General features: G+C 46.3%; 1 protein-coding gene across 1 annotated transcript in view; it reads left to right on the forward strand.

The window, feature by feature from the left end:
* The window catches only part of LOC135921156 (beta-hexosaminidase subunit alpha-like), a 274,254-nt gene that overhangs the window by 110,718 nt on the left and 139,959 nt on the right, over window positions 1-23,577 (forward strand). The window lies entirely within an intron of this gene.

Genomic DNA, 23,577 nt, shown 5'->3' on the forward strand with positions numbered 1-23,577 from the left:
CATACATTCATCGGGCGAGCCTGGCGGCTAAACATCGAAGAGGCCCAGTGCAAACAAACTCGTACAGTGCGCGAAGTAGTGATCAGGCTCGACGATGAGCACTATTTCTTGGATAGTTCTGTTCCTCCGTGAGCAATCTTTCCGTGCACCCCGAAAGACTGCCAATAGCTTCAGTGATTTTACCGATCGCAACGCGCACCTACTGTTCACGGCACAATCCTGAACAAAACCCTTATCCGGTGCTGCTTCTGTCAGTGCGCTGAGTTCCTCCACTCTGCGTGACTGCGAGCGTTACGAATATTGCATAGTGTGTGCAAAAGGAAGACAGCCGATATAGCTACGATGCGACAAGGAGGTGGTGCCGACGATCGATCTCGCAACCAACACAGTGAAGGAGACATCGACAAGCTGCAGATAAGTATACTTCTACTGTTTCATATTTAGCATAATAATAGTGCACGGATTAAGTCACTTACATAGTAACGAACTGAATGTCCAGCAGTTTAAAAAAGGCATTGAGAACCAACGAGTGTTCGTGCTTTTACACGTACGTGGGCCCGCGAGAATATGCAAAAGGTAAAGGCAACTTCACTAACTTGGTTAGATAACAGAAATTCATCAGTGACATTCAGCCCATAGAATCTATGGAAGAGTAACTTTATAAAGGTGAAATATCAATAGCAGGTACTGATATAAAGCAGGAAACTTATAAAAAAATTTCATGGGTTGAACAGCACATGGGAGGCATGCCCGTATCGTGATCGCCGCATTACCAATATCCTTAAAAAATGTTTAGAAACATTGCATTCTACCGGTTATGCAATATGGGACATAAGCCTGGAGGTTAACAAATAAACTTGATAAGTCGAGGACTGTGCAGAAAGTGAAGTAACAAAAATTGTTGGCGATAGCATTAAAGCAGAAAGACAGTGGCGTAGTAAACCGCGGCAACTGATATGCTAGTTGAGATTAAGAAAAAAAAAATGGAATCGGCGGGCAGGCCATGCACGTATTCAATCTATTGTTGTCAATTTAAAACAGGTCATTACATAAGCGTGACACAATGGATGTCAAGGAGAGAGAACTGCAGCCGAGGATGGTAGAAAATTGCGTAATGGGACAAAAATATGATGTTTGTAGGCATAGGATGCAATAAGCTCGCATAAGACGGGATTGTAGGGAGTGGCATTGGTTTTGCAGTGAACAAAAATAGGTTTGTAGTGCTGACAGCAGAGACTCGTGAAGGTGCGAGGAAACCTCAGCTGTTGGCACACTAATAAACATTACAATTGGCTCTGAAAAAAACAACCCGTTATGAAAAATAAAGCAACGTTGTCCCGACAAATTATTTTATTATGCATACACTAAAGGCTTCCACAGTTAAGGGCATTTAGTACCAATAGTGCAATGAGCATTTTTATTTGTAAATAATGGTTTATATGCGGTTGATTCATTCCAACAATCCACTTTCTTTTGCAGCAAAACATTCTGCTGCTGGAGGCACTCAACCGCCTGGTGGCAGCAGGTGAGCGCCAGGCACGTGCTCTTGAGAGTGTGGCAAGGTCCAGAGGGCTGCTCTGCAACAGTAGTATCAGTGCCCTCACTGCTCTCCAGTCGAGCCCCGAGAATACACCTTATATAGGAGCGTTCAGTTTATTATTTTGTTTATTATTCAAGAGCATGAATAAAATTATTGCAGTAAACATTGTGCTGTGCATAATGGGACACTTGTAACATGCACTTGATGTCTCTTCAAAATGGGCAAAAACGTAATACAGCCTCTGCCACTCTTGGACTGTGTAAATGAAAAACACACTAATGCACCATATACGTCATTGTGCTGTTTGTTCTTTCTATGTGCAAGAATACAGTGGGTGTTGATTAGCCACAAGATGAACGGTGTGTGTATTTCACAATGAAAAGACAGGAAATGGCATGAGCTATTAAGCTCATGCCATAATAATGCTATCGCCTATAGACTGTGCATATGAATGCAACACACCCCGATTTAAACATGCCATTACATGCATGTTCGATACCACATATTCTTTAACAATGTCAGATATTTGCATGTACTAATTTTCACACAATTTAAGCCCATGTATAGCTCACTTGTGATGTATCCATTTCATAGGCCAAGTAATTGTACACTTTGTCCTTTTGTGTTGTATGAAAACCGACATCCTCTAGTCGGATACAACTTCACAAGACAGGAGATGCCCCACACAGATGACCAAAGTGTAGCAGCCGATTGCCTCCACGTCTAAATAGTCCCTCTCGAATGAGCGGGTATTAGTGCGTCCATCGGCATGACGTCAGTGTAGAGTGTGCGCCCATTGATGCAGGCTTGTGTTCACCTGCCGTTGCAGTGCAGATTCTGCGGCCTCCTAAAGTTGTATCCGACTATAGAATCACGTAATGCCTTGCACTGGTTGCATAGACTTTATCAACTTGATAGCACACAATAATCAGGAAAAGAAACCTATAAAGGCGCCCAAGCAAAGCTGGCTGGCCACAGTTCCATTATGAGGGGCTGTAAAAAGGTCTCGCCCAAATATTCCCATGACATCCTTGAAAAAGAGGGGGTGTTTGGCAGTTCTTTAGAATCAAAAACGGATTGCAGTGAATGTTGTGTACCACGTATAAACAAACAAAGCTTGGTTATCTGCACAGCATGTAATGGAAGCTTGTGCTTCACATAGGAAACAAAGTGCTCTGTCCAGTACAATTGTCGAGTCCGGTGTGGCACCTATTATGTCATTAGTCATCATCATCATCATCATCATCAGCCTGGTTACGCCCACTGCAGGGCAAAGGCCTCTCCCATATTTCTCCAACCCCGGTCATGTACTAATTGTGGCCATGCCGTCCCTGCAAATTTCTTAATCTCATCCGCCCACGTAACTTTCTGCCGTCCCCCGCTACGCTTCCCTTCCCTTGGAATCCAGTCCGTAACCCTTAATGACCATCGGTTATCTTCCCTCCTCATTACATGTCCTGCCCATGCCCATTTCTTTTTCTTGATTTCAACTAAGATGTCATTAACTCGCGTTTGTTCCCTCACCCAATCTGCTTTTTTCTTATCCCTTAACGTTACACCTATCATTCTTCTTTCCATAGCTCGTTGCGTCGTCCTCAATTTGAGTAGAACCCTTTTCGTAAGCCTCCAGGTTTCTGCCCCGTAGGTGAGTACTGGTAACACACAGCTATTATACACTTTTCTCTTGAGGGATAATGGCAACCTGCTGTTCATGATCTGAGAATGCCTGCCAAACACACCCCAGCCCATTCTTATTCTTCTGATTATTTCTGTCTCATGATCCGGATCCGCAGTCACTACCAGCCCTAAGTACATGTATTCCCTTACGACTTCCAGTGCCTCGCTGCCTATTGTAAACTGCTGTTCTCTTCCGAGACTGTTAAACATTACTTTAGTTTTCTGCAGAATAATTTTTAGACCCACTCTTCTGCTTTGCCTCTCCAGGTCAGTGAGCATGCATTGCAGTTGGTCCCCTGAGTTACTAAGCAAGGCAATATCATCAGCGAATCGCAAGTTACTAAGGTATTCTCCATTAACTTTTATCCCCATTTCGTCCCAATCCAGGTCTCTGAATACCTCCTGTAAACACGCTGTGAATAGCATTGGAGAGATCTTATCTCCCTGCCTGACGCCTTTCTTTATTGGGATTTTGTTGCTTTCTTTATGGAGGACTACGGTGGCTGTGGAGCTGCTATAGATATTTTTCAGAATTTTTACATATGGCTCGTCTACACCCTGATTCCGTAATGCCTCCATGACTGCTGAGGTTTCGACTGAATCAAATGCTTTCTCGTAATCAATGAAAGCTATATATAAGGGTTGGTTATACTCCGCACATTTCTCTATCACCTGATTAATAGTGTGAATATGATCTATTGTTGAGTAGCCTTTACGGAATCCTGCCTGGTCCTTTGCTTGACAGAAGTCTAAAGTGTTCCTGATTATATTTGCGATTACCTTAGTAAATAGGTTGTAGGCAACGGACAGTAAGCTGATCGGTCTATAATTTTTCAAGTCTTTGGCATCCCCTTTCTTATGGATTAGGATTATGTTGGCGTTTTTCCAAGATTCCGGTACGCTCGACGTTATGAGGCGTTGCGTATACAGGGTGGCCAGTTTCTCTAGAACAATCTGCCCACCATCTTTCAATAAATCTGCTGTTACCTGATCCTCCCCAGCTGCCTTCCCCCTTTGCATATCTCCCAAGACTTTCTTTACTTCTTCCGGCGTTACCTGTGGGATTTCGAATTCCTCTAGACTATTTTCTCTTCCATTATCGTCGTGGGTGGCACTGGTACTGTATAAATCTCTATAGAACTCCTCTGCCACTTGTACTATCTCATCCATATTAGTTATGATATTGCCGGCATTATCTCTTAACGCATACATCTGATTCTTGCCAATTCCTAGTTTCTTCTTCACTGTTTTTAGGCTTCCTCCGTTCCTGTGAGCATGTTCAATTCTATCCATATTATACTTCCTTATGTCAGCAGTCTTACGCTTCTTGATTAACTTCAAAAGTTCTGCCAGTTCTATTCTAGCTGTAGGGTTAGAAACTTTCATACATTGCCGTTTCTTGATCAGATTTTTCGTCTCCTGCGATAGTTTACTGATACCCTGCCTAACGGAGTTATCACCGACTTCCATTGCACATTCCTTATTGATGTCCACAAGATTGCTGTTCATTGCTTCAACACTAAGGTCCTCTTCCTGAGTTAAAGCCGAATACCTGTTCTGAAGCTTGATCTGGAGTTCCTCTATTTTCCCTCTTACCGCTAACTCATTGATCGGCTTCTTATGTACCAGTTTCTTTCGCTCCCTTCTCAGGTCTAGGCTAATTCGAGTTCTTACCATCCTGTGGTCACTGCAGCGCACCTTGCCGAGCACGTCCACATCTTGTATGATGCCAGGGTTAGCGCAAAGTATGAAGTCTATTTCATTTCTAGTCTCGCCATTCGGGGCTCTCCACGTCCACATTCGGCTATCCCGCTTGCGGAAGAAGGTATTCATTATCCTCATATTATTCTGTTCCGCAAACTCTACTGATAACTCCCCCCTGATATTCCTAGTGCCTATGCCATATTCCCCCACTGCCTTGTCCCCAGCCTGTTTTTTTGCCTACCTTGGCATTAAAGTCACCCATTAGTATAGTGTATTTAGTTTTCACTCTACGCATCGCCGATTCCACGTCTTCATAGAAGCTTTCGACTTCCTGGTCATCATGACTGGATGTAGGGTCATAGACCTGTACAATCTTCATTTTGTACCTCTTATTAAATTTCACAACAAGACCTGCCACCCTCTCGTTGTATGCTAGTGCCATATTCTGTGCCACTAAACTCGCAGGAATCAAAGGGGCAAGCATTAACCAGCCTTACTGCTGCCGTTACCATCATCATCATGACACCAATAAAAAGACAGTGCTGCGTTTTAGTAAAGGGACTGCCGGTGGGAAAGGCGTAACAGTGAGGCTTACAATAAAGATAGCAGTTACAAAACATGTTCAATGCCAAAATATGTTGCATATCGCTCATCCTACTTTGGCATTGTGGCAAGCTTTTACACGTTTGAGCATGTCACAGTTTGTGTAATAATTGCTCTAAAGCTGTACAAAAGGTGTATTCGCTCTGCAATCTTTATTTTTATCATGGCGGGTTAAAGACCCACTTTTCAATGGCATCTGCTCCACATTTCTCCCGATATGTAATTTTGCCTTGGTGGTTCCCGACATCTTCAGGCACACCGAGTTATGCAGAGCATTGGATCTGCATTGTTCTACTGCTGAAGAATTGGAGCCCCATTATGAGACGAAAATATGCTATTTGTCCATACAGAATAACGCTGCCCCCCCTCCCCCCCCCCAAAAAAAAGAATATACACTGAACCACTGGCACATGCACCAACTGTGAACACAGCAAACACTCTGAAGTATTATTTTCTTCTTTCAAGCCAGCACACTAACTTTCTCAATGCATTTTCATTTCGCCATAAATGCATAGGCACAACCGGCCTGGCGCGACATCCGCATCTCGCACTGCAACGAATTGTGCAATGCCTTGCTGTTTCATAGTGCGGCCAATAGATGACGCATGACCAAAATTCAGCATTATGCATACTAAGTAACTTGCACTAAGTAATCTCATAAAAAAAAACCCAAGTTCTTTATGAGATTAGCATTCACAGGGTACTTCACACAATTTGTGACATCTATTTATCTATTTATACTTCATTAACCTCTTTCCCCAAAAAGTGAGCCACTTGGAAGGCACCCTGATAGACAAGTAGAACAATCAGTAAATAGTCAGCAACCAGCGAGAAAGTCTCTATCATAGGCTGCCGCATGTGTGATGACGGTAACACAAAATTTAAGTCGGCTACACAGAAGTGACAAATTTGGCAATATGGTGCGTCTAGACATCGCTTCAATGCTAACACAGTAACGCTGACATTGAAGGCACCTTAATTCCTACGTATGTTCCGTCGACACACCCGACTACGTTCGTAATGTTTCCGCGAAGTAAGAAGCGTTCCTTTATAAGTACCCGCTCAGCCACAGTCTTCGGGAAAGCCAGCCACCGCTCCCGCACTGCCGCATCAATACGCGCATCAGACGTCTCTGACACAGAGGCTCACAGTAGTTTGATGACGTCCAATGTAAGGCTCGGCGCCGACGCTTCCCTGAAAACTCCCAGTCCCGTAGAAACGGAGGGCGCAGAGGACTTGCTCTTCAACGGTGAGCGAATGAAGCCCGCCACGCTGTCTCCACAGACGAGTCTTCGCCTAGCTCGTCACACAGCCACCGCAATGATGTCTTCGACAGGCGAAAATTACGCTGAAACTCCACGGCAGGCATGTACGTGAACGGGTCCAGACGGTCATACCGACGCTTGCTGCCGCTGGATGCAATAACACAGGCTGCTGCTGCTGCCGCCGCCATGTTCCCGAGTTGAACTCGGAGAGGGTTTCGCCATGTACGAGTTTAGCACGAGTTCGCCTGTCAATCAAAGCCAGAGGTCACGCCCGGCGCGAGACATGTAACTCTTGTGCGTGCGCCCACCACGGTTGGGCCACGCCCAACTTATCTTTCGCCAACAGCGACGCGGTGCCGAGCTGAGAGGCATCAACAATATCCACCAACGACATAAAACACGGACAACGCACTGTCATCGGTGATGTACAGTACTGCGCAATACTATCAAAAACAAAGCGTTGACTGTCGCTGGCCTATGCATATACCTTCTCGGGCTTAGATGGCCATACAGCATGATTTCATTTCCTGCATTGTGGCGACGTAGCGCACAGTAAATAATTATCGGCACGTCGCTGTAGCTGCTTGCAAGGCGTCGATGCGCCGAGGGTGACGACGATGCTGAGGAGTGCGTATAGCAGCACTCGTTTGAGATGGCTGCTCTGTCATCGGTGATGTATCGGAGCCACAACGTCGTAAACACGATCAGCGTGCGAGAATCGCTCGCTCTTCTAGACCCATGCAATGGCATTTCTTCATCACAAGCACTGAGCACTCAACAGTTCCAATACCGTGATACCGTGATTACCAATACTAATACTGATGTATACTGGTGTATGTATACTGGTGTATTTTTGTGTCTGAACCCCACACTAGCCTCTGGCTATGGGTTCAGTCAGTGTCTGATAAGTTGTATGGCAAGAGTAGAAATAAAAAGAAAATGAAAAAAAATTCATTAAAAAATTTAAATTCACCTTCCTCAGTTCGAAGTCTCATTCATAACCGCACACAAGAGCACGCACCTGACAAAATGCGATTGCTGCGGTGTCGTTACGATATACTTCTGCGATCGCTGCTGGCTCCAGCATTAGTAATGCGCATGCACCTTGGTGCGCACAAAATACTCAAATGCTGCGTACATACGCTCAGAGGCACTTTCACTGGCCAAGCGATGACAAGCGATGAATTGTGTCGCTGGGAAGCACGCACTTCTTCGCAGTGCATCGCCGAGGCTTCGCGCACAAGGCTTAACTGGTACATTTTCACTAAACTGCGTCACTACGGGCGCTACGGATCGCCATTTTGCAGTGACGGCCGTTGCTCCCGTATTTACGACTAGTATATCGTTTTTAGTTGCTAAGCGGGTGCCTTAAAGCGCCTGCGATAAACAGCCGTACCGCGGCGCTGCGTTTCTATTCTTCTAATAGAGAAAGAGTGGCAATCACTGACATTATTGAGAATTAAAGTCCCTCAATCATATAAAAGTACCGCCAGGCTTTGATCCAGCCGACAACGCCTGCAATAGGCTGATCGGTGACATGTGACCTTGCTCCGCCGCTTTGCCGCCATGAAAGTTCCTGCGCGCCGGGCGAAGAGCGCGCGTTTAGCCTGTTGTGCTTCGCACATAACTGCGATAATTTCGTTACGGGAGGTCCGAAATGCCCTGTTGCTGTGCGGTTGGGTGCCGAAACTGGACGAAGGATGGCAAGAAGTTATTTTGCATCGCGCGCGGCAACGAGAACCTAACCAGACGAAAAGTATGGTTACACAGAATTGCACGGACGGACTTTGAACCGTCGGTAACAGCACGACTATGCGAGGCAAGTAACATACAACGATACAAAGGTGCGATAGAAAGTATACACGTGTGTGTGTCGAGCGGTGATAGTAGTTCACTCGCGTGCATGAATATTGAGGGCCGAAGTTTGTGGAGATTATTTATTTTAGTTCGCTGTGAGCCCACTGAATAGGTCTGTATGACCTAGGATGCGAAGGACCGAAATGTCTTGTTGCTGTGCGGATGGGTGCCGAGATCAGACGGAGGACGACAAGAAGTTATTTTGCATCCCGCGCAGCAAACAGAACCTAACCAGAAGGTAAGTCTGGTTGCATAGAAATGGACGGAAAGACTGAACCGTCGGTAACTGCACCACTATGTGAGGAAAGTAACGTAGAGCGATACGAAGGTGCGAGAGAAAGTATACACCTGTGTGTGCAGAGCTGCAGTATTATTTCATTCGCGCGCATGAATGTTGACGGCCGAAGTTTGTGGAGATTACTGATTTTAGTGCATTAAGAGCCCGTTGACTTAGCAAGTGCAGTATGACCTAGCATGCAAGTAAATAGTGGGGGAGAAACGCATTAACTCGCTGACAAATATCCGCATTGCGTTACGTTCGATAAAAAATAAACTTCAGCAGCGAATTGTACTTTTACACTTTCCTCTGTTTGTGCGCGCGTTGTTAACTGCGCTTTACAACATGTCCAAAATGTAATTTCCAATATCCTAATCGTAGTTTGTGCATTGTATATGTGAATAAATATATTGCTAAGTGCCTGCATCACTCTGTTTTTAAAAACGAATACTGCATAGCCACAGTTACTGGCCGTAAAATAATAAAGCGTAATACAGTATATCAAAGTACATTAAATACAGGTGCGAGCTCGTTCCTTCCAAGTTTCCCTTACACTCGAAGACGTTTCAGTAATCGGCAATGCCATTTTACTGACGAATAACACACAACTACAAATGAGCATAAGAGAAACGCCACAAGCGATACGCGGATTGCCACCAAAACACACTGCAGTAATAGCTGGGTCAATCCGCGTGCGTTTTGTATAAGGGCCCGCTAATTCTTACGGGGCTTTAGCGGTGCACGGAGGCGAAAAGGGATAAACACAACAATGCGCGTCATGATACTAGTTTATGCGGTGACGTCGCACGGTTCACGAGAACAGTCAACCACATTCGCACACGCGCACACACTACGCTCGATGTTGGTGTGCCGCGAGATCAGATCGCGCTGGCAGCCCGAACACGATCGAGGAGACTCGCTGACACGATCCATACCGCCTCTTCATCATGTCACGACAGTTGCACTGGCTCGTAGCATTGAACCACAAGACACAGCAGTCATCGTGTAATCGCTACACGACAGACACACTCAGCGACAAGAAGACTGTTGGCGCACTCGTTTCCACAAACACACAGGATGTTGTTTAGTTGCCGTGAGACTCGCGTGCTTTGAGAATCACACGTTTGAGCGACGTTATGTCGAAAGTTTTCCGGTCCAAGCGACTGTCAGCCTTCATTTTTACACGACTTCTTCGTTCAATGCAACCGCTATGTGTACGCAGCACACTTACATGCAAAAGATTTCACAGAGCATACGGGATTTAGCGTAAGCAATCACCAAGGCTCGCGCGGTGATTGAGTGCAAACGAACGAAATGTAAACACGCGGAATCACGGCGCTCAAGCCCTCATTACGCTCTCTTGAGCTATTTTCTTGGAGCACTCATTTGAAATTAAAGGACTAACTTTAGCAGGTCGGGTCCTTCTTTCGTTTTTCGCCACAGTCAGGCACCAGTAGGTTTTATTTCCACGCGTATGCAGATCTTTTTTCACCTCACGAATGCCGCGGCGCCGAGGTTTAGCGTGGGTGCCGTCTGCTACAGGAACTTCCTAGGTGGCGTGCGCGGCAGGTATCGCTACCTTGGAAATTATAGAGGGACCTTATTGAGAATAGCACTGTAGGGCCCCTAGGCGACTTCTCACTGTATGAACTGCTTCGTGCGTGCAACTTGCTTCAATGTATCCGTTTCTAAGCTTTCGCCTCACTGTCGCCACTCGCGGCAAGAAGTGGAAAATTTAATAATTTGCTCGATCTCCGTTTTTCATCAGAAATTTCTAGCATTCGAAACAAAAAACAGATACTTAAACAAATAAAAATGTTTGTTATTTTATTTGTTGTATGCGCCGCATGCACCCTGCTCGCATTCGATGGAGGATAGGAAGATAGGGCCCGAAAGAGGAGGCACGCCCTTGACGCGCCCGGGAAAGGCGTGGCAAGCGGCTCACGGCAAGTGTGCAGACAGACAGCAGGACAGTCACGGTATTGCTAAGTTGCGATAATCCGTTGATAACAATACGCGGCGCTGGCGCGTTTCGTTGTGCAGCCGTCTGCGCTGGAAACGTGGAAGCAGCGTGCCGCGCAGGGTGCGCTCATGTTGTCTTACGCGGCTTTTGGTCTACATATTTTTTTTGCCTGCAGCCTTTGCGAGTTTCACGTTATCTCCGTCCACTGACTGCCGTCGAGCAAACTCGGGTAAAACTCGGGTGAACGAGAAACTCCGCGCATCCTGCATAGCACCCAAGCTCTAGAAGACAATTATTGGAATATGTATACTCGATTAGGTCGATTGAAATAAAGGTGGACCTTGATGACGATTAATTGTATTGCGGGATATTATTCGATTATTTGCTTACCAGTATTACTAAGCCTGACTCGCCACCGTAGTGTATGGTCCGTGGAGAGTGATGTTATCACGGGACAAACCTGGTACGTCCATATCGCAAAGAAAACCTGTAGCTACTGCCAGACAAGGTTAACCAAGCGCTCCACCTTTTTTGCTCCTCATTTCTCCTTCGGCCACCCTCCTCGCTCATAGTCATCTAGACTCATCTAGGTGGCGTTGCTTTGTCGCACGCTTAATGCATTCCTTCGTACTTTCCCCCAGCGCGCGATTTTCTTCGCCTCCAGCGCCTTCCTAACCTTTCTTCGCGGCTTCGAATATACATTCACCGATTGCACTTGCTGGCCAGTTGCGCTTGTACGTAAAATACCGCGATTTCGTCACGGGCAATGCAAAGAGAGAGAGAGAGCAAAGAGAGGAAAAGCAGGGAGGTCAACCAGACGATCGTCCGGTTTGCTACCCTACACTGGGGGAAGGGAAACGGGGAACAGAAAGAGGAAAGCGGGATAGAGGGAGCACTGCGCACGCAGCAAAGTTCTTGGAAATCAGTCAAGTCAAAGCAAGTGCTCCGTCGATACGTTAGGCTGCCGTCAATCTTGGTGGTTCATAGCTGGTGATGCACGTTGAAGTTACCAGTGAAGACCAAGGATCCGGTGGGCGTCAGTAGTACGTTGCAGTGCGTGGCAGTATATGTTTAAGCCAAACCCCAGCAGTTCTGACTTCAGTGCGAATGTAATGATGCGGGTTAGCCATGATGCTTACTCAAGAGTTGCAAGTACTGAAATGAGAGCAAAATTGAGGCAATGCAAAAAGTATACATATACATTATGGAGCAAGGCGCGTTAACCACTGTGCTTTAGCTTAGCTTTGGCGATTCGTAATATTTGTGAGGTTTGGCGCACCAAACAAATCATAGAACTGGTGCATTTGGTGCCTTTATTTTAGAGTACACAATAGTGAATTGATCTTTTTTGTAATGTCAACAGTCCTGTGGAAACGCGCGGATACATTTCGGTTTTCTCCATCATTGCGAAGGTTAGCGCGCTAAATATGAGTTGCAACGAGGCATATATACACTCGTCAATTCTTTCAATAGCAGAAAGGACAAGGGAAAATTTTCTTGTAAACCGTGTGCTGTCAGTTATCGGAACGGTGTTCATGAATTCTTTTGCGTAGGCGCTACCATGCTGCCATACGGGCTCTGTATGGCAGCACACACACACACACACACACACACACACACACACACACACACACACACACACACACACACACACACACACACACACACACACACACACACACACACACACACACACACACACACACACACACACACATACACACACATACACACACACAAAAAGAATCTGACTTGCATGTCGAAGCTCATATTTGGTTGGAGAGTTCATATAAACCCCACAGGCATAAATTGCGTTCCCAGCAACAGGGTCGGTGGTAGACTCTGGCATTCTTCCTACGCATGCGCCCACAACATGTCATTTACCACAACAAAGCGAAAGCAGAAATGGGGAGAAGACTTGGCAGATGCTCCGGTATTTATACTCAGTACTACATTGTTCTGCAGTCCATCACAGTTGATTGTAGTTCATTACACTATATTTAGGTAGCTGAGAAAGTTTTGGTGCATTTGATACCTGCTCGATAAGTCAATTAGACAAACTTTGAATGCAGAGCCGAAATACTGACCGCATAATGTCCATGTAAGCTGTGGATTAACTTTAAGAACTTCATTTTCGTATGGGGGGCATCTTAAAACGAGCCTTATAGAACCATGTGTAGTGTTCCAGTCAAACATGCTGTGACTGTACACTTCAGAAAGTGACATTACCTAACACCTATAGGTCCCAGCAAATTCAGTGTATATTTTCATTTGCTGCAGCTTAATATGTCGTAAGTTTCGTGGTTGTCTTTCTTCCGTTAGACCTTTGGTGCCTCATTAAGTTCTATCAATATTGATAAAATGTTCTATGTATAATTTTCTTTTTGTATTACACATCACATCACTGTTGCACTATACTATTCCTATATGTGCTTTTGAAATGCATATTAAGGAAATCACCATTAACGGAAGTTCAGTTCATTGCATACCCTTTTGGTGATGCCTGAAGTGTTTACGCCGTTCCCATAGTAAGTGCCTCATTTGACCTGCCATAGTTAAATGCAATTCTCGGTAGTGCAGTGACCAAGAAGATTTAACAAATATAAACAAGAGAAACCACATATCTAGAGGAGACAAGAAAGGCCATATGGCAACGCTCACCATCGAAATACTTTCATGATGGAATAGCGGGTACATTTTGACGTTGTGAATATATCACTCCATAGAGTGATGATTACTCGTACAGTATATTCAACAAATTGGGATTTATATGCCCACTACACATATCCTTTCAGAGCCGTTCCATGACGCTTTGGCCAGGCACGCTGGTTTTCACATATAATTCAATAGGAATTTATTATATAAACTGTGGTTATTTATTAGGAATTTGGTGTCCGGTGGTGACCACAAGAAATTGCAGACAAAAGCAATGCTTGTTTCTTCATATTTATCTGTATTCACTGTGTTTCGCCATAACTATGGTGGATATACTGAATGCTCCTACCTTGCGAATTTTTTTCGCCATATTGGTACGTGTGCTTTTTTATCTTTCTCCGGTGACCGCTGTTCAGCGACCAACAAATATTAAACGTCATCACTCAACGCATGACGCGCTTGCATTATTTAGAACTTGCGCGAGTGCTATCGTTCATTTAGTTTTTTGTGTATGACCCTCGCCGCATCTCGTATTATGCGATTACAGACGCGACACGAATTGTGTAGTAGTTTCTGGAAAGCACACGGGCCCCAGCGAATACACTAGAATGTTTGACGAGTGACCTTTAAATGCAGACGCGCTTTACCCACTGATCAGATTTTCGACAAGAACCTGCTGTGTTCGCCGCAAACTTTGGCCTTTTCTTGTTTTTGTGGGCACAGGTTCGTCCCATAAAAAGTTAAGTTATTCGCAGTCTTCCGACTGTGTTCATCTTCATCTCTACTTCGTGACATCTGGTGGAGGTGCTAGTGCGTTCATGTACCGAACGCACCTGCACAGCCGCGGTGAAAGCATAACACTTGATGACAGCACCAACGTCGCCAAGGACCAGGGAGCTAGCCGTAGGCTGCAAGGAGTGCTACAGGACTACAGGCCTGTTCCTGAGTAGACCTCAGAAATCAAGGCTAAGTCAACAGCATCAATGGCTGTCCCAGCGTCCCTACCCTACTGCAACAAGCTCGGGAGCCACCAAACTTCCATCGATCATCTTGCTGAAGAAGCCTCGCTGAAGACTCACGGAAGAATGTTGATTTTCAACAACTGGAACTCTGACAAGCTACGGCATGTATATTTCGCCTTAGAAGATGTTGCCAGGGCGTGGTTTGAGAACAAGGGGACAACTCTGACAACATGGGACCAGTTCTGCAGTGACTTCCTGCAGGTTTTTACGGGCGTCTTGTGCAAGCAAAGGGCCGAAGCTATGCTAGAACCGCAAGTAGAACTACTCAGCGAGAATATCGTGATTTTCATGCAAATGACTTGCCTGTTCAGACACGCCGACCTCCACATGCCAGAAGAGAAAAAAGTTTGCTTCTTGAAGAGGGGTGTCCAGCAAGAGCTCTTAGCCATATTGATATGCAACCCTCCCAAATCTGCTGTTTGAATTTTTTTTCGAGGCCACAACCATTAAGAAGACGCTCGCTCTCCGGACAAGGCAATATACAAACCCAAAACCCTAGTCTATAGAATATACAATACACAAGTATATACAATATACAAAAGCCTAGTCAGACCGACAACCGAATATGCTAAAGTAATACGGGATCCTCGCACAGCAACTAACTGTCACAAACTTGATAGGATTCAGCTACTAGCTGTAAGGTTTATCTTGAATAAATACCGCCGAAACCACTCTTCAACAGATCTCTGCCAACAAGCCCAACTACCTATGCTGGAAACCAGAACCACATATAAAAGACTAAAGACTCTTTACCTGATTATCAATAATGATCTTAAAATAAATAACTCAGATTACTTTGAAATGAAAACGAATGAAACAGCAAGGCAATGTCTTAGTAAGTTTATGCGATTGCCGACTATCAAAAATAATTGTTTAAAGTTTAGTTATTTTCCACGAACATGTAGAGAGTGGAACTCTCTTCCATATTTGCTGTTTTGTCGACATCATTAGCTGAATTTCTACGCCACTTAGAAAATTTCATCTATGGCAATAGCACAGGGCGACGAGGTCAGATTGCTGCTGCATAACATGGCTGTTCGGATTTCGGAGTAACGCATTTTTTTTTTGTTTGTGTGAGTATTGCACGGAATGATTTTTTATTTACTAATGTATAATTATGGGTTTCAATGTGTTTTGTACTACTTATTTTGCTGTGGAGTTTCGTTTTGTTTTTTCAACTCCTGTTGCAGCCCCTGAAAGAGGCTGAGAGTATTAATAAATAAAATGAAATGACTGCCAAACGCTGACCACAAACTATAGCGACGTTCAAGCACTCGGCAGCAACGACCTGCGAGGAACTGCAGACGCTCTTTCTAAGGTAGTTCCATCAAGTGGCGTCAATCACAGATATCATGAAAGAAGAGGTTTGCAATCACTTGCAGTTCCTGAGCTGCAACCACAATCACGACAGCCCCAGCCAGAAGCGATGACGTACGCCACCGTCGCACGCAGCCAGGATCCCCCTCTATGCCCGAACCACGGTCACACAGCGCTGCAAGTCCTTCGTCAGCCACCACCACCAGCATGCCAGACAGTTGTCCATCAAAGCTTCACCAGGAAGAGAGATGTCTGGGGTGCTCCAACCACACCCCGTGCCCATACCACGAAATGGGACAAGTAGGGTTTGCCATGAACGCTTCGCACCCCCAGCAACGCGAATGCCCTCTTGATATTGCCGACTCACTCACCGCCACTGAATGCAGCTATCGACGACCGTCCCATTCGCCTTCACCAAGCCCCTACCTTTCACCGCAGCGAGGACCATAAACTAGTCTAGCCCATGGATGTTTGCAAGGCCGTATCCGGAAAACTAAAAGCAGTAACCGATGGAGGTGTGATTGCTACGTTGAAATGCCCAAGTTCCTCCACCGCCGACAACACTTCAAAATCTAGCTCGATGATGCTGCAACGACACGCAGCCATCGCTACGAAGACTAGAAGCACAGAATGCGCCGGCTAAGAAAAAACCTCATGACGCACCACACCAGCCACAGGTCGACGCGGCGCATCCGTGATCCGGCGCCAAAACCAATGTGCAGCGCAAAACAAAGAACCCCCGACCTCGACGTGCTCCTCGAGCGTCACGCAACCTTCACTTTAGTGGACACAGGAACCGACTACTCCATCATGAGTGGACCCATTGACGCGCAGTGGAAGAAAGTTAAGACTGCATGGTAAGGCCCTCAAATTCGGACCGCTGGAGGACACCTATTAACGCCGACAAGAATCTGCACGGTAAGAATTACCGTTAATGATCAAACCTTCCCTTTCGCCTTAGTTATCCTCCAACAGTGTCCACGCGACGTCGTTCTCGGCGTGGACTTCTTGAATCAACATGACACAGTCGTGCACCTGAAGTCTATATCAATAACGCTGCTGAAGATCAGCCAATACCGCCGGAGAGCACTCGTAGTCACCATGCCTTTCGTGTGCTCGAAGATGAAATGAGCATGTTGCCTCGCTCCAGCATTTTTATTTCCGTCGTCGCTGAAATAACCGCAGACATACAAAGCCTCATCGACGGTGATCACCGTCTACTTATCGGTCATGAAATTTGCGTCGCAAGAGGAGTCGCTCGACTCTACGGAGGGAAAGCGAAAATGATGCCGACAAACTTCAGTGAGGAGTTCAAGCTCATCAGTGAGGGCACGACGACCGCATACATAGAGGACATTGCGGATACCAGCAATGCATTGGTGCTGTCGGTCTGTGCCCCATCAACCTCGACGACATAGTTTCCGAACAAGTTTTAGACAAAAAGTTCAGCCTCCCCATGAGTAAGCAGGCACAGCTCATGGGTCTTCTCTGACTATACGAAGACTGCTTTTCGAAGACATCGTGAACTTCGTTAAGCCCAGTTGCAGAGCATCGCATAATAATCGAAGAATCGTCTAGGCCAGCCGGCCAGAGCCCTTCCCGAGTTTCGACGCGAGAACATGATGCTATAAGGTAACAAGTCGACGAAATCCTAAGCAATGACATCGTCCAGCCGTCCAGAAACCCATTGACATCTTCTGTAATCTTGGTGACGAAAAAGAAATTAGCCATACGTTTGTGTATCGGTTACTGGAGACTCAAGAAGATCACAAAAGAGGTCGTATACCCCCTCCCACAGATAGACGTCGCATTAGCCCAGATCTCGAAGAATAAATAGTCGTTGTCGATAGATCTCAAGACTGGCGACGAGCAAACAGAAATCGACGAGAGGGATTGCGAGAAGACCGCATTCATCACGCCGGATGACCTCTATGAGTTCATGTTCATGCAATTCGTAATGGGCTCGGCGCCTCCAGCGTTCCAGCGTGTGATCGACACGGTGTTAGCAGGGTTCAAGTGGTAGGCCTGTCTTGCCTGTGTGGATGACGTCGTTGTCCTCGCCGTGAATTTCGACGATAGCTACGGTGGTTTCAGAGTGTATGGCGACAATCAAGTCATCCGGACTAGCCCTTAAGCCGGAAAGTGCCGTTACGCTTACGAACAGCTTCTGTTTCTAGGGCATGTCACCAGCAAGTCTCGAATCCGTCTCGACCCAGAGAAGACAGATACCATCGCTACGTTCTCTCGGCCTGTGTTCCTTGGCCTGTGCTCGTATTACAGGCACTTTGTGAGATACTTTTGAAGAATTCCGTCGCCGTTCACCCATCTCAAGAATTCTCGCGTAGACATTAAATGGGACACACGGAAGGAATACGCATTTCATGAGCTGATAGGATGGCTGCAGTCATCACAGGTGCTTTAATATGTCGGCGAAGACGCCGAGACGGAAATCCACATCGACGCGAGTAGCGCAGGCCTTGCTTCCCTGCTTGTTCAAAGGAACGGTGGAGTTGAAAGCGTAATAGCTTACCCTAAGTGGTCACTGTTGATAGCGGAAGCCAATTATTCTACGACGGAGAGAGTATGTCTCGGGATCGTTTGGGCTACAGAGAAATTTTGGCCTTATATTTATGCCAGGAACTTCAAAGTGTTCACTTATGAGCTTTGGTTTGATGTCCGAGTCGTTTTGCTCCGCTCAAGTGACTCATGAAGGCCCGCCGCAAGTGCACCATGTGGACTTGGCTTTTTCAATCAGTTTCCAAGATTTTCGGTAAAGTTTTTCTCGTAAAATCCCGGCAGTGGGCGCTGCCAGCGTCACTGCGCAGTTTTCTAAAGTCGTTCCCATGGCGTGGTCCCGCGCGGCTGCATCGCGAGAAAATCGTCGTGCTCGAAACCATGCTGCACCCGCACTTCAATTTATTAATGAGGACAAGAGTTATGATACCTCAGATGACAGCGAAACATATTCAAGCTTTGACGGCGACAATATTTTGACTCTGCATGTGACAACCGCAGCTGTTCACGGGCGAGTTTCCTTCACTGATTTAAGCGGTCTCTTTCAATGTGCGCGCTTATCTGCCGATCTTTTTGCATGTCCTGAGAGCTCTACTGATTATCTTTAGGGTGCATACTTCGCTTGGTTAAGATGTGCTGCCATGGAAAGCAAGCAAATTTTCGTTCACGTCAAGAAGGCCACCTGTAGCACATCTCGGCCATGCACTACGGATAATCACGAGACAGTTTACAACAGCGTGGGATTTCTTTCTACTCCTCTGCATTACAAAGGGGATAAGGACCATCTGGAAAAATGTAAACAGATATGCTTAGATGCATAATATTGTAGTTACCCTGCTACGCTGAGAGCGATCGGTCTTAGAAAAAGTGCATGACTACACGAACTGGTGAAGTACGCTCCTAGGATTTCTCATCAGAGCATCATCAGAAGATTCAAAAAAGGTGGAACAGCAAAGCTGGACAAAAACCAGACGTTTTTTGGGAAAAGGGTGGAGTGCACCTATGCTTCACCAGATCCATGAATTGCTTCATCGCATGGCATAAGTGATGAACTGGTCCCACTTTCTTTTTCGTATTCGATGAACAGCGGTGCACTAAGCATTTATTTTTTTCAGACTGTATTTCTGGGTTATTTATCTTCCAAATGTATGTTCTGAATTTCCTTTGATATTAATGTTCGAGTGGATATGTTATTGTTGTTATTTTTATCACATGGCAGCAATAATGACGTTTTCTAGAATTTTTATGTTTTACCTAATAGTATTTTTGCTTGCAAATGTATGTTTTTGGAAAGAGCATATTGTTATGCACAATACCCTAAGCTGCAATGTGTGCTGGAATATTATTCGCAGTGGTAAATATTATTTTCCCGAGACCCATAAAAACGACCCTTTTCTCGCGGTAACGAGAGTTAAGTCGCCTATTACGATTCGAGTGTCAGATATCATGAGTTCCACATCACGATAGTCTATAAGTTCAGGAGGAAGCATTTTGATGCCGACTGCCTGTCGCGCGCCCTTGCAGACCCGCCACCGAAAAAGTAACTAAATGACCACGCCATCCTAGGAACAATAAGCACCGACGAATTTTCTGAGCATCCGCGAGCTGACCCAGAGCTAAGTCCTGCTGAGTACTTGAAAGACAACACTGACTTGGTCCCGAGGGTGTTTAGGAGGATGGTTGTGCGGGCAGCGTCCGGTCATAAGTCCTGCACGACTTACATGAGGATTAGGCCGCCGTGCATCTAGGATTTCCCGTGCACTCGCAAGAATATAAGCGTTATTGGCCGCGCCTATCCGCCGACGTCGCCCGTTGCGTCAAGATATGGCGTGACCGGCAACAGCGCGAGACACAGCCGACAAGGCCGGTGGGATTACAAGAGCAGATCGGGATTTATTTATTGGGAACTTTCCGGCGTTAACACCGGGGAATAAGTGCACCGTCGTGGCGACGGACCACCTTGTATTCGTCGCAGCAACGAAAACTCTGGCGAAAGGTGGTGCAACCGAAGTTGCGAAATTCTTCGTTGAGAACATCCTGCTGACACGTGGTGCCCCAGAAGTTCTCATCACCGACAGAGGAATGGCTTTACAGCTCAGCTCACCCACGTCATTCAGGAATACCGCGAGACAAGCCAGAGGAGGACAACTGTCCAGCACCAGCAGACGAATGGTCTCACGGAACGGAAGAACAAGACCCTCGCGGACATGCTAGCAATGTGCGTCGACGTCGAGCACAAGACGTGGGATGCTGTACTGCAATACGTAACCTTCGCTTATAACATGGCCGTACATGAAACAACGCTGAGCACGCCACGCCAGTCAAGCTGGTTTACCGAAGGAGCCCGACGACGACTCTCGACGCCATGCTGACGCAAGTCACTGACGAAGAGAATCTCGACGTTGCCGCCTATCTCCAGCTCGCCGAAGAAGCCTGACTGCTCGCCAGCCTGCGCTTGAAGAACAACTGGAGGACCGACAGCCGACGCTACAACCTTCGACGTCGCTACGCCGAATACCACCCCGACGACCGTGTTTGGTTCTGGATTCCTATATGTCGACGAGTACTTGGCGAGAAACTGTTACGACGCTATTTCGGACTCTACACGATCATCCGACGTCGTGGCGGACTAGACTATGAGGCCATGCCACACAACATTGTGCATTCACAGCGACGCTTCGCACGACTTGAAGTCGTCCACCTAGTGCGTCTTAAAGCTTTCTGCGCTCGTTGACGAACTCCTTGCTGATTCTCCTTTATTATTCGCGGTTTGTTTCCACTTTCATGTTTGTTTGCAGCATTGGGACGATGCTCTTTAAGAGGGGGAAATTCGTGCGTGTGGTTGTTTATCTTTCTTCGGTAACCGCTGTTCACCGGCTAACAAACATTGAACATGAGAGCAAAGACACGCCTGCAAATTTTGGAAGTTGCGCGAATGTTACTGTTTATTCTACCTGTTGTTTTTCTCCTCGCCAAAGCTTGTATTATGAGATTGCATGGAAGACACGAATTGTGTAGCAGTTTCTGGAACCCACGTGGGCACCAGTAATAACACTAAAATCATAGAGAAAAAAATTCAACAAGAGTGAGTAAGTGAGTGAGTGAGTGAGTGAGTGAATGAGTGAGTGAGTGAGTGAGTGAGTGAGTGAGTGAGTGAGTGAGTGAGTGAGTGAGTGAGTGAGTGAGTGAGTGAGTGAGTGAGTGAGTGAGTGAGTGAGTGAGTGAGTGAGTGAAAACTCAGGCAACGGGAAGTGTGTCAGGCTAGTATTAGTGCCGTCCGTTAGCTGCTGCGAGCATCGGATAAGAAGAATGTGAAATGCAGTTAACAGACATTTTTTTTTACTGCGAAGCTGTCGACAGCTAGGGTATGAGAAAAAAAAATGTGCCCGAGATGTTGCGAAAATTAATCTTCCTGTGTTCCGTTCCTGGTGGTAGTGCAGAAAGGGTAGAAGCTCCATGGGACATGCCCCTATGGGCTCGGAGACATGTAACGTGTCATTGAACTACCCCTATTATACGTGGGACCCGAAGAAGTCCCAGGCAAAAAGATACGAAGAGATGTTCTTGAAAAAACAATTTTTGTACAACTTTTTCAATAAGGACTGTTAAAAATTTATTGGCGCCAATCGCGCAAAGGCGCTAGTACAACTGGTCGCGCGTTCGTCGTTGCCGTCTTCATGCGCAGCTGGCTCCGATGGGCTAAAAACTATCATCACGAGCAATGGCTCGAGCGTCATCGTCTTTTAAAGCTGATTCCGTTCCGCTCATCATTCCAGCGTAGAATTTCTCTTCTGTTGTCGTAAGGGGGAGGACGCGTTTACGGGGGTATGAGCCACTGCCTAAAGGAACACTAAAGGCAAATACTAAGCCGACGTGGACTATTTAAATACCATTCCAGAAACCTCGCAACGCTTTTTTCATGCCAAGAGAAGACTTAGTTTACGAGAAAATTGTATATGAAGGGTCCGAATACTTTATTCAAAATTCAAATCTTGCGCCACCCAACTGGGGGAGTAGTGACGTTGCATACGCCATCACCACCTTTTGCGGCCGTCGGTGAGTAAAACGGTGCCTGACAGACGGCGGCATCGAGCCTAGACAGAGCGGCGTATTTCCGTGGCGTAGACCATTCGGGTATCCCGCGACATCACATGGAAATTGAATTCTCTGCTATTTACAGTTTGTGCGAGTTTCGAAAGCCAGCAAAACCAGCGAAGCACTACGCGATCACAAAAGTATTGAAACGCGAACGGGTGGGCGGCGCAGAATCGGGAGAAAACAAAACCTTTCGACCGCCCGCGTCGTTGTCAAGGGAAATTTCAATTAATTATTTTTTATAAACACGAAGTGGAACTGGACAAGTAGCATTTTATTTCATCTTATAATAAAATATGAGCATGTCTTTTGCAACGTGTAGTTGAGTACTAGTGACAAAATTTAACCCAGGAGGGCTTTCGTCCTCGGGCAAGTACTTGAATGTTCCGAGGGAGTCTCTAATCATGTCCTGCATTTACCGCGACTTCTCGAATATTAAGGCTCTGTTCGCGATAATACTGACGCTTTACGGATTCCTGAGCACTAATCTATGACTTTAGATTGGCAGTGTTTGTCTTTAGTGTTCCTTTAAGGGGGCATGAGCCATTCATTGTCTTACGAGAAGGACAGATTCAATAACGGAGGTGATAAGCCAACGTTTATATGTACCTATATCGCCATGATGACCACATATTAGGACAATAAATTTGTTCCTGCCTTTGTGCAGTATTCTGCGTCTCCTCTGTGTCGGGCGCTAAGCAGCTTCGCTTGCCATTCACCTTCACAGAATGGAATGGGTCATGAACGAGACGAAGAAGAAGAAACTTTACTAAAAAGAATGGTCCGGCAGTATTTGTTCTGGTAGCCTCAGGTGGCTGCTAGAAGTCATTGGACTCGGGCGCCATCTTCGGCTTGCCGGCCGGCCCTGAGCTGGTCTTACAACTCCTAACTTTCGAGGCCCGCCTCCCAGCGGCGGCGAAGCCGATGGAGAAGCTCCCCGGCTACCCCCGCAGCTGAGGCGGCGTCAGGAAGATGCGAGCGCGAGGCTTCCTGTACTCTGGCAACGGCCGCGGTTATGAACGGGTCGCGAACGGAGTTGGTTTCAGTACCGTTGTTGCCGGCATACTCCCAGACCATGTGGCGCACCG

This window comes from Dermacentor albipictus, chromosome 8, assembly GCF_038994185.2.
Source record: "Dermacentor albipictus isolate Rhodes 1998 colony chromosome 8, USDA_Dalb.pri_finalv2, whole genome shotgun sequence".
Classification (NCBI taxonomy): domain Eukaryota; kingdom Metazoa; phylum Arthropoda; class Arachnida; order Ixodida; family Ixodidae; genus Dermacentor; species Dermacentor albipictus.